General features: G+C 41.7%; 1 protein-coding gene across 2 annotated transcripts in view; it reads left to right on the top strand.

The window, feature by feature from the left end:
- Positions 1-12,500, top strand: part of LOC143026474 (cholecystokinin receptor type A) — a 378,183-nt gene that overhangs the window by 352,981 nt on the left and 12,702 nt on the right. The window contains exon 2 of one of the 2 annotated variants that reach the window (XM_076186921.1): positions 10,850-12,478. The exons of the other annotated variant lie outside the window; for it this stretch is intronic. The gene's annotated coding sequence lies outside the window, so the exon portion shown is untranslated. The remainder of the gene's footprint in view (positions 1-10,849; positions 12,479-12,500) is intronic. 2 annotated transcript variants of the gene reach the window in all.

The following is a 12,500-nucleotide window of genomic DNA, read 5'->3' as shown; positions in this document are numbered from 1 at the left end:
GGAAATCAAGAGTTCTGAGTGGATGGAATCTTCTTTCTAGTTTTTAGTCACATAATATCCCTCTTGGAATGACCCTTCACCTTCCTCTTCTGTAAGAACCAATAGGTCTGTTGCTGTGTGTTTGTCCATGTAACCCATTCCTCCTCTTTCTCCCACTTCTACTCTTCTACCTCCTTCATTCTGCTCCTCGTCCTCCTCCTCATTTTCCCCATTCTTCTTCTTCTTCTCCCACTCCTCTTCCTCCCACTCCTCCTACTCCTCTACCTCCTTCATTCTACTCCTGGTCTTCCTCCTCATTTTACCCATTCTTTTCCTTTTCCCAATTCTCTTCCTCCTCTTCCTCCTTATCCCATTGTTTTTCTTCTCTATCTACGCATTTTCCTTGCCTTCGTCTCCCCTCCTGTCCCAGTCTCCCCACCCTCTTCACTAATTAGCGCATCGATCTGTCAATACAGAATCACAAATGGAAACAAATCAAGGGGAACAGAAAGTGGTTACATCGATTAGGCTTAAGAAGGAAGCAGGCAAGAACTGGTTTACCACCAGAAAGGATAACGAATGAAATAGTATACGTAGTGAACACAGAAACTATTTGTTGTTTTAAAATAAGGTTATAAATTTTATGGATAGGGGTGACAAATAGTAAGGGACATTAGAACTGTCTACTGTATGCCTTATGGTCTCTTGTAGTCTCCTCCATTCTTATCTTCTTATGTTCTTATTACCTTGAAGATTATTGTACTCGATTTTCTACTCTGTGAGTAAGGAGAGTGGTGTTAGATACTAATTCTTTCTCTCCATACCCAGAATACAGTAAACGCTGAGGACCATCTATGGACCATAGTAGAACTGGAATTTTCTTTGATACATTTGCCCGTGATCCTCAATTCATCTAGTGCATTTGGTCAACAGTCTCTGTTACAGTGCATTAGAATATTTCAAAGATCCTCTAGGGGAAGTTCTTAAAGTTCCTCTCCTTTTTTTGTTCATGTTTTGGTTCTTTAGTTAGCCATATCTCTAGTTCTATTTGACCAATCCTATTTATTCTTGTGGCTTTATAAAGGAGAAAAGTCATACTTTAATCTGCTAGAAATAAATAGATAAATAAAGGAAACTGTAACTTAGATTTTTGTTTCATTTATCCTACCTGAATTTCATAAAAAAAATTCACTATGCAAAATGATTATTATATAAAAAATCAGAAATAAGAACGAAATAAAATATATTTTTACCAAGTTTTTACCAAGACTCTAATCTTTTATTTCCTGCATAGTAGGTTGATATGGACACCTTCTCTTTAAAGTCATGTTCACATATATCATCTTCACTATAACACATAAAAATATTCACTACACGTAACATATACATGCTACTGAAACAATTTAGTGGGGAATTATATTGTATTGAGAAGGGTAAGTATGCATAAGTTCACCAGAGAAATTGAAAAAAAAAAAATATGACACGCTGTCGGGTAAAAGAAACATTTTTGAATGATAATCTGTATATTATTACCACAGCCTGTGGTCTTCTTCATCCCGGACTTTTACAGTTATTAAGACAGAAAAAACATATCTCGTTAAGTAGCATTTACATTGATATTACGAGCGTGCTGCTGCACGTTTGATCGAACAAAAATTTCCCACGGTTTCTGAAGAAGTTAATACTTCACGGAGAACGACTGACGCGAATCTACTGTTTATCAACTTGCGAAAGAGTGCGCGTGGTCGTAATATGACGTCACAGAATACACCACAACCGCGACTGTACGCATCGAATTAAATGATCTGGTTTTAATGGTCAACGTTTAGTTGGATGTATGGCGGCTCCTATGGTCTGATGTTAAGGAAGAATATATATATATATATATATATATATATATATATATATATATATATATATATATATATATATATATATATATATATATTATATATATATGTTGCATCGCCAGAAAGTGGTTAATGAACGAAGGAGCTTCAAGATTTTCTGTCTACATCTCCGAGGGATTCCGTAAGAAGAACTGTTATCATTAATAATAACATACAACTCGACCGGATTCAACTGTCTTCCTCAAGAGTTCTTCTAATACAGGCTCACCCATAGCATTGCGTTTCTCTCTTCTCGCCTCCCTACCGCCAGCATCTATCTTCAAAAAAAGAAAAAAAAAAAAAACCATTTGGCAATAGTTAGGTTTGTGATGCATCGCATCAAGTAACTTTTCGTGGTCGGAAAGTGTGGGTGAATTGTCCCATGTAATCTCCCCTGCTTCCATTTTCTCTTCTTCCTTTTCCGTAATTTTACATTTTTTTCTCGCTTTCATCCCTGTCAATTCAAAAATCATTTACCACCACTTTCCTACCTTCTTGTCCTCTCCTTTCCTCTATCCGCTTTCCCTCTCCCTTTGCCTGAACCTCACTCTAACCTTCATCTTCTTCCTCTCCTCCTTACTTCCACCGGACCTTTTATTTCTCAATATATTCTTTCTTTCCTCCTCTTAGTTTGTTCTCATTCTTACTTCTTACGACTTTTTTCATTCTATTTCCTTCTACCCATCTATTTCCCTTCCCCTCATCTTCCTTCCACCTGACTCTTCCTTTTACGCCACTATCGATCTTATCTCTCTACTTCCATCCATTCTTCTCTATTTCTATTAAGCCTCGTTGATACGGGGCTAGTTTAGTAGCCTCTAGTGCTAGCTGCAAGTTAACTTACCAGGCAAGTAAGTGTTGACACTAGGATAGTTTGGAGGCAAGTTGACTAACTTTCCGTTCACACTGGGCAAGTAGAGGGGGGGGGTAACAAATCGCTTTTAGCACTAGTGGATACTAAACTAGTCAACTAGGCCTTACTCTTGTCCTATTGCAACTTTCTCTTCCTCATTTAATCCTCTGCTGTATGCCCTTTCCCCCGACTCTCTATTCTCCCCAGTTCTTTCTTTCCTCCTCCTCCTCCTCCTCTTCCTCCACCTACTTCTCCTCCTTCCTTTCCTCCTACTCCACCTCCTCCTCCTCCTCCTCCTCCTCTTCCTCCTTCTCCTCCTTCTCCTCCTTCCTTTCCTCCTACTCCACCTCCTCCTCTTCCTCCTCCTCTTCCTCCTTCTCCTCTTTCTCCTTCCTTTCCTCCTCCTCCACCTCCTCCTCTCCCTCCTCTTCCTCCTTTTCCTCCTTCTCCTACTTCCTTTCCTCCTCCTCCACCTCCTCCTCCTCCTCCTCCTCCTCCTCTTCCTCCTCTTCCTCCTCCTCCTCCACCTTCTTCTATGGCCCATCCTTCATTCCTTACGTAATACTCTTTCCTCTTCCTCTTCTCCTTTCCCTCCCCCGTCTTTTTTAATTCAATTTGCTTAGTCTTCTCCTTCCCTTTCTTCCTTCCGGCTTCGTCTTCGTGCCCCCTGTGCTCCCGTTTTCTTTACTCTTCATGTTTCTTCAGTTTTCTTCCTTTCTTTCTTCAAACACTCCCACTATCTTACGTCCTTTTCTCTCCTCTTCAATCCTTCCTTTCCTCTCCCTTCCTTTTCCTCTCCTTCTTCCTTATCTTCCTCATTCTTCCTCCTTTTTTTCTTTCTTCCTCTCGCTTTCTTCAATGCGCCTCTCAAATACGTTTGTTTTTCGCCTCTTTTTTTATTTATTTCTATATTTCTTATTTATTCTGTTTTTTTTTATCAACCTTTTCTCTACTACTATCGTCCCTTCTCACTTTACACCTTCACTTTTTTACTCAACTTAGTGTTCGCTACAATCCTTTTATCTATTTTTCTTTTACATTTTCCTGAAATTTCTTACAATCCTAACCTCCTTAACATCATTCCGACATTTGTCTTACCTTCCTCCTTATACTGGTTGGCCTTATGGTCTCTTGCAGTCTCCTTCATTCTTATGTTATGTTATGTTATGTTATGTTATGTTATGTTATGTCATGTCATGTTATGTCATGTTATGTCATGTCATGTTATGTTGTGTTATGTTATGTTATGTCATGTCATGTTATGTTATGTTATGTTATGTTATGTTCTCTGTGTTTCTGTCACGGTATACCTCCTCCACTTCTATCGACCTCTGTCTCCCTTTCCTATTCCAGCTTCTAAACTCCGGAATCTCCCGCCAAATAAATAATTTATTTATCAGTTATTCGCCTGGATAGAAGCTAATCATATGAAAACAGTAACACCTGCAGAGCATCTCATTTATATAAACATGTGGAGCATGTGGAGCGTATTACAAACAAAACTAAGCTCAACACAGTAAGAGAAATGCGACATTGAAATTACTTGTTCCGGTGGTGTGTCTTAAGCCGCGTCCATACTTGTTGTATTTCCACGTATCGTATCATCTTTGCGTACCACCTAGTGATACGATATGGTGCAACAGGGTATTGTACCCACATGTTACGTATCCACCTGCTGTATACGGATACGTAACAAGTGGGTACAATACCCTGTTGCACCGTGTCGTATCACTAGGTGGCACGCAAAGATGATACGATACGTGGAAATGCAACAAATGTGGACCCATATTTAAGCTTTGCTTTCATGAATATTGATTTAGGAAGGGAGCTTATTCTAGAGGTGTAGTGAAGCATAATAGAATGATCTAGAACCTGAAGCTGATTATTTTACTCTGGGAATTGCTAATGGCTTTTGACTTAATGATTTAAGTGGTCTGCTGGGTATGTTTTTGTCTAGCTTCAGGCAAGTATTGTGTCGTCATTTTGAACTTGGGGAGTCGACAACCCCGCAAGGGGTCGACTTCTTAAAGTGGCTTCTGAGATAAATGGATGCCAAAATAAAGCACTATATTGTGTTCTCATTGTAAATACCTCTTCATATAGCTTCACTGATTAATGTACTGAAAGATTATACGACGATCAAAAACAACTTTAACGTGATTTTTTAATACATTAACCTGTAAAGAAAACAGGTTTCTGAGAAATAAAAAGATAAAAGAATTACCATTGGATTTTAATGGTTGAAGTGGAGTGATAGACTGGATACATACAGACGAGACGGCAACTCACAGTAAAATAGTCTGGACTTTTGGTTCAGAAAAGGTCGCTGGGTACTTCGCGAGGTCAAAGACCTTGGTAGCGACCTCCTTTTGCCTTGTTAGAGACCCGACACCGTACGCGAAGTCTTGCTCCAGTCTTTGAGACTGAAACTCCGAAATTGGTCTCAAAGTTGCAATTTCTTCACTAACAACGAGTTGATGAACACGCGGGAAGTTTATTGCAGGTGTGTGTGTGTGTGTGTATTCACCTTGGTCTTTGGATCACGTGTTGGACTCGTGATCGACAGCTATTTCCCTCCCGGAAGAGAGCTCAGAGCTCGTATGACCGATCTATGGGTAATGCTATGACCTTTCACACACACACACACACACACCCAACTCCCCGCCCATGAGAGAGTGTGTGTGTGTGTGTGTGTGTGTGTGTGTGTGTGTGTGTGTGTGTGTGTGTGTGTGTGTGTGTGTGTGTGTGTGTGTGTGTGTGTGTGTGTGTGTGTGTGTGTGTGTGTGTGTGTGTGTGTGTGTGTGTGTGTGTGTGTGTGTGTGTGTGTGCGTGTGTATGTGTAGCGAGGGGCTCAAACGTACACGGATAAATGAATACACACACGCACGTACATGAGTAGTTATACAGATACATTCATACAAGTGTACACAAACGTTCATACAGTAACTGCTAAAGTTATATTTCATATTTGATGAGGAGGATATAAAGATTCGTAACAATTATTCATTTATGTTCTCTTTTGGGCATTGATTGTTTTACTTTACCGAGGACTGGACGATGTCTAGAGGTGTTTGGAGAAATGGTCTTTGGCGATTCTTTTGTACTTGATTTTCAGTGAATCTTTTCTACATTTGTAAGTTATATAAAATAGACAAAAGGGCTTTTAAATCATCCCAGCAGATGTTTCGTAGGATTCCAGAAGGCAAGTGTGTCTCTTCAGACAAGAATCTTCGCTACTTGCTTGTTCGCTCGGAAGAAACCCGGGCGCAATAAAGTTATAAAGTTATGAACAAACTGTCGGCCACATGGAGACAAGCCAACATGTTACGGAGTTCAGGAGAATGCGGTGATGATGGTATACCCCAAAACAATAACAAGGTTTCAGGGAGGGAATACAATTTTACTGGAGGGAACCGTTTTTCCCGCGTACCTACGCCGCTACCCGGGTCCGCGGTAATGCAATTAGAGTGACACCATATGACCCAGTGGATGGGTGGAATGAGCTAATAAACTTTCGACGTCAGTGCCCGAGTTGGTTGCCACCTGGCGGGCCATTCTGCGCACGTGGGGGCAGAACGGATGGGTTTGGTTGCTTGGCTAAATTCTTCCCAGCAACCCCTCGGAGAGAAATGGAGAAAGGAATGGAATAAAAATGATTAATTATAAACACGCCGTACGTCGGCGTGGATAGATTCTGAAGGCCCGATTCTCGGCCAAGTTGATAGATGAATCCACGTTCAATTCTCTTCGTTTCGGATATTTGAATCTAATACGATCCAACTCATGCACAGATTTAAGATTCGATTTCCTTTTACGCCAAAAAAGGGGTTTTCAATCGCTTTATTCTAAGATAGTATTTTAATATACTCGTACTCTTTGTTCTCTTTATGGGAGGATTGAAACTTGAATGACCCCGGGGGTGTCAAATTGTGATTTTACGCCCTACAGAAATCTTAGCGTCTTTCTCTGCTGCGAAGACCGTTTCGGGGTACAGTAATTGCAAGTGGTGGTGGTCCTGCAAGATGGACGTCGGAGAGAACCGTTTCCCTCCTGTCTATCCTCAGAACTCGTCAGTATCCTCACCTCCATGTACTGATATAAGATCAAAAATATTTGATGTAGTCCCTGGATACTTTTCGAACATGCACGCACACACACACACACACACACACACACACACACACACACACACACACACACACACACACACACACACACACACACACACACACGCGCGCACCCACCCACACACACACACACACACACACACACACACACACACACACACACACACACACACACACACACACACACACACACACACACACACACACACACACACACACACACACACACACACACATACACACACACACACACACGCACACACACACACACACACACACGCGCGCGCGCGCGCACGCCCTCAAAATAGTACCCAACTCCATTTACCCTAGGAGCTATTCCGCAGCATCAGCTCGTAGTCGTAGTCTCTCTCTCTCTCTCTCTCTCTCTCTCTCTCTCTCTCTCTCTCTCTCTCTCTCTCTCTCTCTCTCTCTCTCTCTCTCTCTCTCTCTCTCTCTCTCTCTCTCTCTCTCTCTCTCTCTCTCACACACACACACACACACACACACACACACACACACACACACACACACACACACACTCTCTCTCTCACTCTCTTTCTCTCTCTTTCGTTACCATCTCCTTCCCAAGAATATTTCAACGCCAGGCGAATCTCCTTGCGACGTTTTTTGACGAGTTTCTGTCCTCAGACTCGTCTCAGTAAATGGAGCCCCCGTCAGGGTGTGGGAGAGGGATGGGGGTGGGGGTGGAGTCTGCTCCCATTCCTGTTCCCGCTCCTAGTTAATTAAGGGATGAAATTGAAAACTGCAACTTGTGCACGCATATCGAAAACAGATGAAGGTCATTCACGGCGACAGGGGGACAAGTATCGAAGATACATTTGTTTTCTGTCTGGGCGAAAAATACGGATACACGCCAGGAGGCTCTTTGAGTGGGACTTGAGGAAACGAAGAAGGGGAAAGGAGGAGGGCAGAGATAAAAACGGTACAAGTCGTAATATACAGCCACGGGATTAACCTAGTTTGGCTTAACCCCAGTCGATGCGGAGTGGACGTTCGTAGAATCATCTGGAGTTTACTGTTCTAGTAATGGCTGTCGTTTGTTTTATATTATTTGTTTATTTGTTTGTTGTTATTTGTCTGTTTGTTTATTATTTGCTTGATTTTCATTTATTATCATTTATCTGTCAATTTATTATTATTTACTATTTACCTGTTTGTTTATTATTTAACTATACCTATGCATTTATTTATTTTATTTATTATTACTTATATTATTATATACATTTTTTATTTATTCATTATCATTATAATTCTTTTTCGCATCCCAACTAGTTATGGACCTAAAGGTCTCCTGTCGGCATGCTCCGCCTTTGTAATCCTTTGTACTTTTTTCTTTATACTCAACGACACTGTGCGTCCCAGACAATGAGAGCTCCTCAAGTGTGGTTATCCACTTCTCTATTATGGGCTTTCTTAATATGCTAATTCTATTAATGACACACAGATTAATGAATAACCGCATCACGTGATTAAAAGAAAACAAAGAATTTAAAGTATAGACAGGCAGTAAGTCCTCTAATAAACAAATTTTGTTGAAGGTGATGCTGTTTTCTGCATTGATAATTTTCTTGCAGATACTTTCTTAAGATCTCACTAATCGCCATGTTGCACGGTCTAAACTCCGTAGAACTCGTCCGCCTACGCGGCGATTTTAGATCTTTAGAAAGTGTCTGCAAGAAAATCATTAATGCAGAAAGCAGCCTCACCTTCAACAAAATTCGTTTATTAGAAAACAAAGATTTTTTTTTAGCCAAAGGGAAATCTTAAGTCTCGCAGGTCTGTACAGTAATCACTGACCCCTTTTGCTACATTTAGGTACGTTATATACTTTGTTCTGGTTGTCACCAAGTGATTTAGTTCATTCTAAAGCAAGACCTCTTTGTTACTAAGACGTTCTGTTCCACATTTTTCTAGCTAAATCCAATTGATTTCGTTCAGCCTAGAGATAACAAAATGATAAAAGAGTGGAGGGTTTCTCAACCGTCCATAGACCCTTGAGGGCCCGCGGAAGCCTACCAAGGGTCCCGCATGTTACAATAAATCTTGCCTTTTTTTTACGATTATACAATGTGTCTTAATCAAGATGTCTAATTTTCATCTAGTTTTCCTCCGGCTACTTGCTTCCCTCAAAATGTCGCGAAGATTTGTATGATATATTATAACGTTTGTATCACTAAATACTTAGAAAAGGTGATTATATCCTATCTAATCCCATATCAAGGGTTCCCCTGAATATACAAGTCGATGTAAGGGATCCCCTGAATATACAGGTCGATATAAGGGGTTCCCTGAATATACAAGTCGATGTAAAGGGTTCCCTGATTAATTATGCGAGTCGATATAAGGAGTCCCCTGAATATGCGAGTCGATGTAAAGGGTCCCCTGAATATACAAGTCGATGCAAGGGGTCCCTGATTATGCGAGTCAATGTAAGGAGTCCCCTAAATATGCGAGTCGATGCAAGGGGTCCCCTGAATATGCAAGTCGATGTAAAGGGTCCCCTGAATATACAAGTCGATGCAAGGGGTCCCCTGAATATACAGGTCGATATAAGGGGTCCCCTGAATATACAGGTCGATATAAGGAGTCCCCTGAATATGCGAGTAGATGTAAGGGGTCCCCTGAATATACAAGTCGATGTAAAGGGTTCCCTGAATATGCGAGTCGATGCAAGGGTTCCCCTGAATATACACGTCGATGCAAGGGGTCCCTTGATTATGCGAGTCGATGTAAGGGTTCCCCTGAATATGCGAGTCGATGCAAGGGGTCCCCTGAATATGCGAGTCGATGTAAGGGGTCCCCTGAATATGCGAGTCGATGTAAGGGGTCCCCTGAATATACAAAACGATGTAATGGGTCCACTAAGCTTGTAAGGTTAAGAAACACTCCGCTACACTGCATATATTCTTCAGCGAGACTTCCGCATTTATATATTTATACTTGGACATATTCTCCAAATGGCATATACAAAATTTGCATCTCAATTCGGTGCTTATCACACCTGAACGGACAGAGAATATTTTTGTGTCATTAAGCACTCTGTTACTTTTAGTCAACGACAAGTTTTCCCCGAAAATAAGAAATATATGAAAAAAGGAGTAAAAAAAAAAAAAAAAGAAAAAAAAAAACAGGTTTCATCAAGAACCATTCAACAAGTTTGGTTCTGAACGGAGGCTTTGCGCTTTTTCACACACACACACACACAAACACACACACACACACACACACACACACACACACACACACACACACACACACACACACACACACACACACACACACACACACACATACGACTCGGTGGCGCGGTTGGTAGAGTCCCCGACGCCCAGGGCTGAAATAATAATTTCAATATCGCTGCGCTTCGAGTCGTTACTTCAACTCTCGGTGGCGTATACACGACTCGGTGGCGTAGTTGGTAGAGCGCTGAGCTGCCACCATAGTGGCCCGCAGTTCTTGGTTCGAATCCTGCCCAGGGCCGAAATTATTTCGGTACCGCTGCGCTTCGGGTCGTTACTCTGACTCTCGTGGGCGGGGAGTTGGGTGTGTGTGTGTGTGAAAGGTCATAGCATTACCCATAGATCGGACCTACGAGCTCTGAGCTCTCTTCCAGGAGGGAAATAGCTGTCGATCACGAGTCCAACACGTGATCCAAAGACCAAGTGAATACACACACACACACACACACACACACACACACACACACACACACACAGACACACACACACACACACACACACACACACACACACACACACACACACACACACACACACACACACACACACACACACACACACACACACACACACACACACACACACACACACACACACACACACATAGGGATTCAAACAATTTTTTTTAATTTGTTTTTATATCTATGTATTTATTGTACATTCAATTGATGTACATTTGTAAACAAAGGCACCTCTTGCTTTTCAAAGCAAAATCTTCCACTGCAATTTCTTTTCTTGCAGATCACGCCCTCGCTCCTCGTTCCATCTCCCCGTCTTTAGTCGACCTCATTCCCTTCTTCGTTGCTACCAAAAGGACGTGTCCCCGACTCGCCCTAAACGACGTGACGACGTGCCTGAAGAAGGGACCCCATGCCAGCCGAGCGACCGTGCCTCGTGACCTGTGAGAACGATGAGGATGACGAGGATGATGGTGCAAGAGAAGGAATGGTCACGTGGTACTGACTGGAGAAGATAGTTGGTGGAGGAGACGTATGGTGCCGAGGCTTGGTAGCCGAGATGGGCGGCGGCAAAGAAGGACGTCGTGGTTACTTGAAGGGGAATGCGCAAGCCACGGTCTCAGGATGGTCTGCTTGTAAAGGACGAGTGGACCAATCATCTCTGACCGACAACAAACGACGGTCTTGTCCCGGAAGCCCTCACACAGAAGTCATGGGAAGAGGTAGATTCAAGACTGAGGGTGACTACACTGCCAACAGCGATGTGGTGTCGACAAAAGTACTTAGAAAGTATGTAGAATAGAAAGAAAAAATGTTTTTATTCATTAAAAGAGATAATGAATGAAAATGTGAAAGTGATGAAGATGTCTCTATAAACGTATTCCGCGACACACATAAACCGTTCCGATAGTGAATCAGAGTTTTTCTATTGATCAGTGCCTGAATTGATAACTAGGTAGCGACTTCTGTACTCTGTCATATTTGTGTGTATATTGATGCTTTATTGGACACTGTATAGAGTGATTCGTGTACTAGAGACCAATGTTAATTGCTTTATTAATATACAAAAAGACAAGAGTGTGAGTATTGATGACTCGACATGTTGTCGGAAACCCTACCAGAAGGAAGTGAAAGAATGGGTACACATTTTTTTCAATAAATAAAACTAAAATCGAATGTTATAATGAATCTGTATATATCTGTTTCCTCTCACAATGACATATCAAAAGTAGACTTGCAGAGGTCTTTGGCGAGAAAGAATATTAATGCGCACACATATTATATTAAACGTAGCTCGTGAGGTCGCCAATGTCGCCCTCAATGAGATTATTTTGATAGAGAGGACCTGTTTAAAAACAGAGGCGTTAGCTCAAACTCTATAAATCTGAGTGAATGAACAAATGTGTCCTAGCACCACCGAAAACCCGAGAACTACGCGAAATGTCATAGATACACATTACTGAGGTTTGTACGACTGATCAAACAGATATGTTTATCAAATCAAGTTCTCTGAAGAATACAACGTGTAACTTACCAACTCGACCGTCGGGTCATGTTGTCAGTCTATCAAGGACACGTGATAAAGCTTTATATCAGGAAGAGTAGGTTTTTTGTACAACTCGCGAATACGTGTATATGTGTTGTGTATAGCCTATCTGCTACAAGCCCTAGATAGAACCGAAGAAAAAGATTAATGGGATTTTCGACACATACGTTCCTAAGAACTAACGTCATATGCGAGATGCCCAAGTCCTGCGTCAACGCATCTTGACAGTGCGTTGTAGCACGCGAATAGAGAAACACTACGAGGAAGTTGAAAGAAGGCGACAGCGTCAGAGCTGCGACTGAAGAGTGCCTGGAATTCCAGTTGTTATGCCAACACCACTGGAAGACTGTGAGACACCTGAAGAAGGTATGTTAATGGTCTGCAATGA

Source organism: Oratosquilla oratoria, chromosome 6, assembly GCF_046742065.1.
Source record: "Oratosquilla oratoria isolate Oo_2021 chromosome 6, ASM4674206v1, whole genome shotgun sequence".
NCBI classification, from domain to species: domain Eukaryota; kingdom Metazoa; phylum Arthropoda; class Malacostraca; order Stomatopoda; family Squillidae; genus Oratosquilla; species Oratosquilla oratoria.
This window is presented reverse-complemented; position numbering and strand designations above follow the sequence as displayed.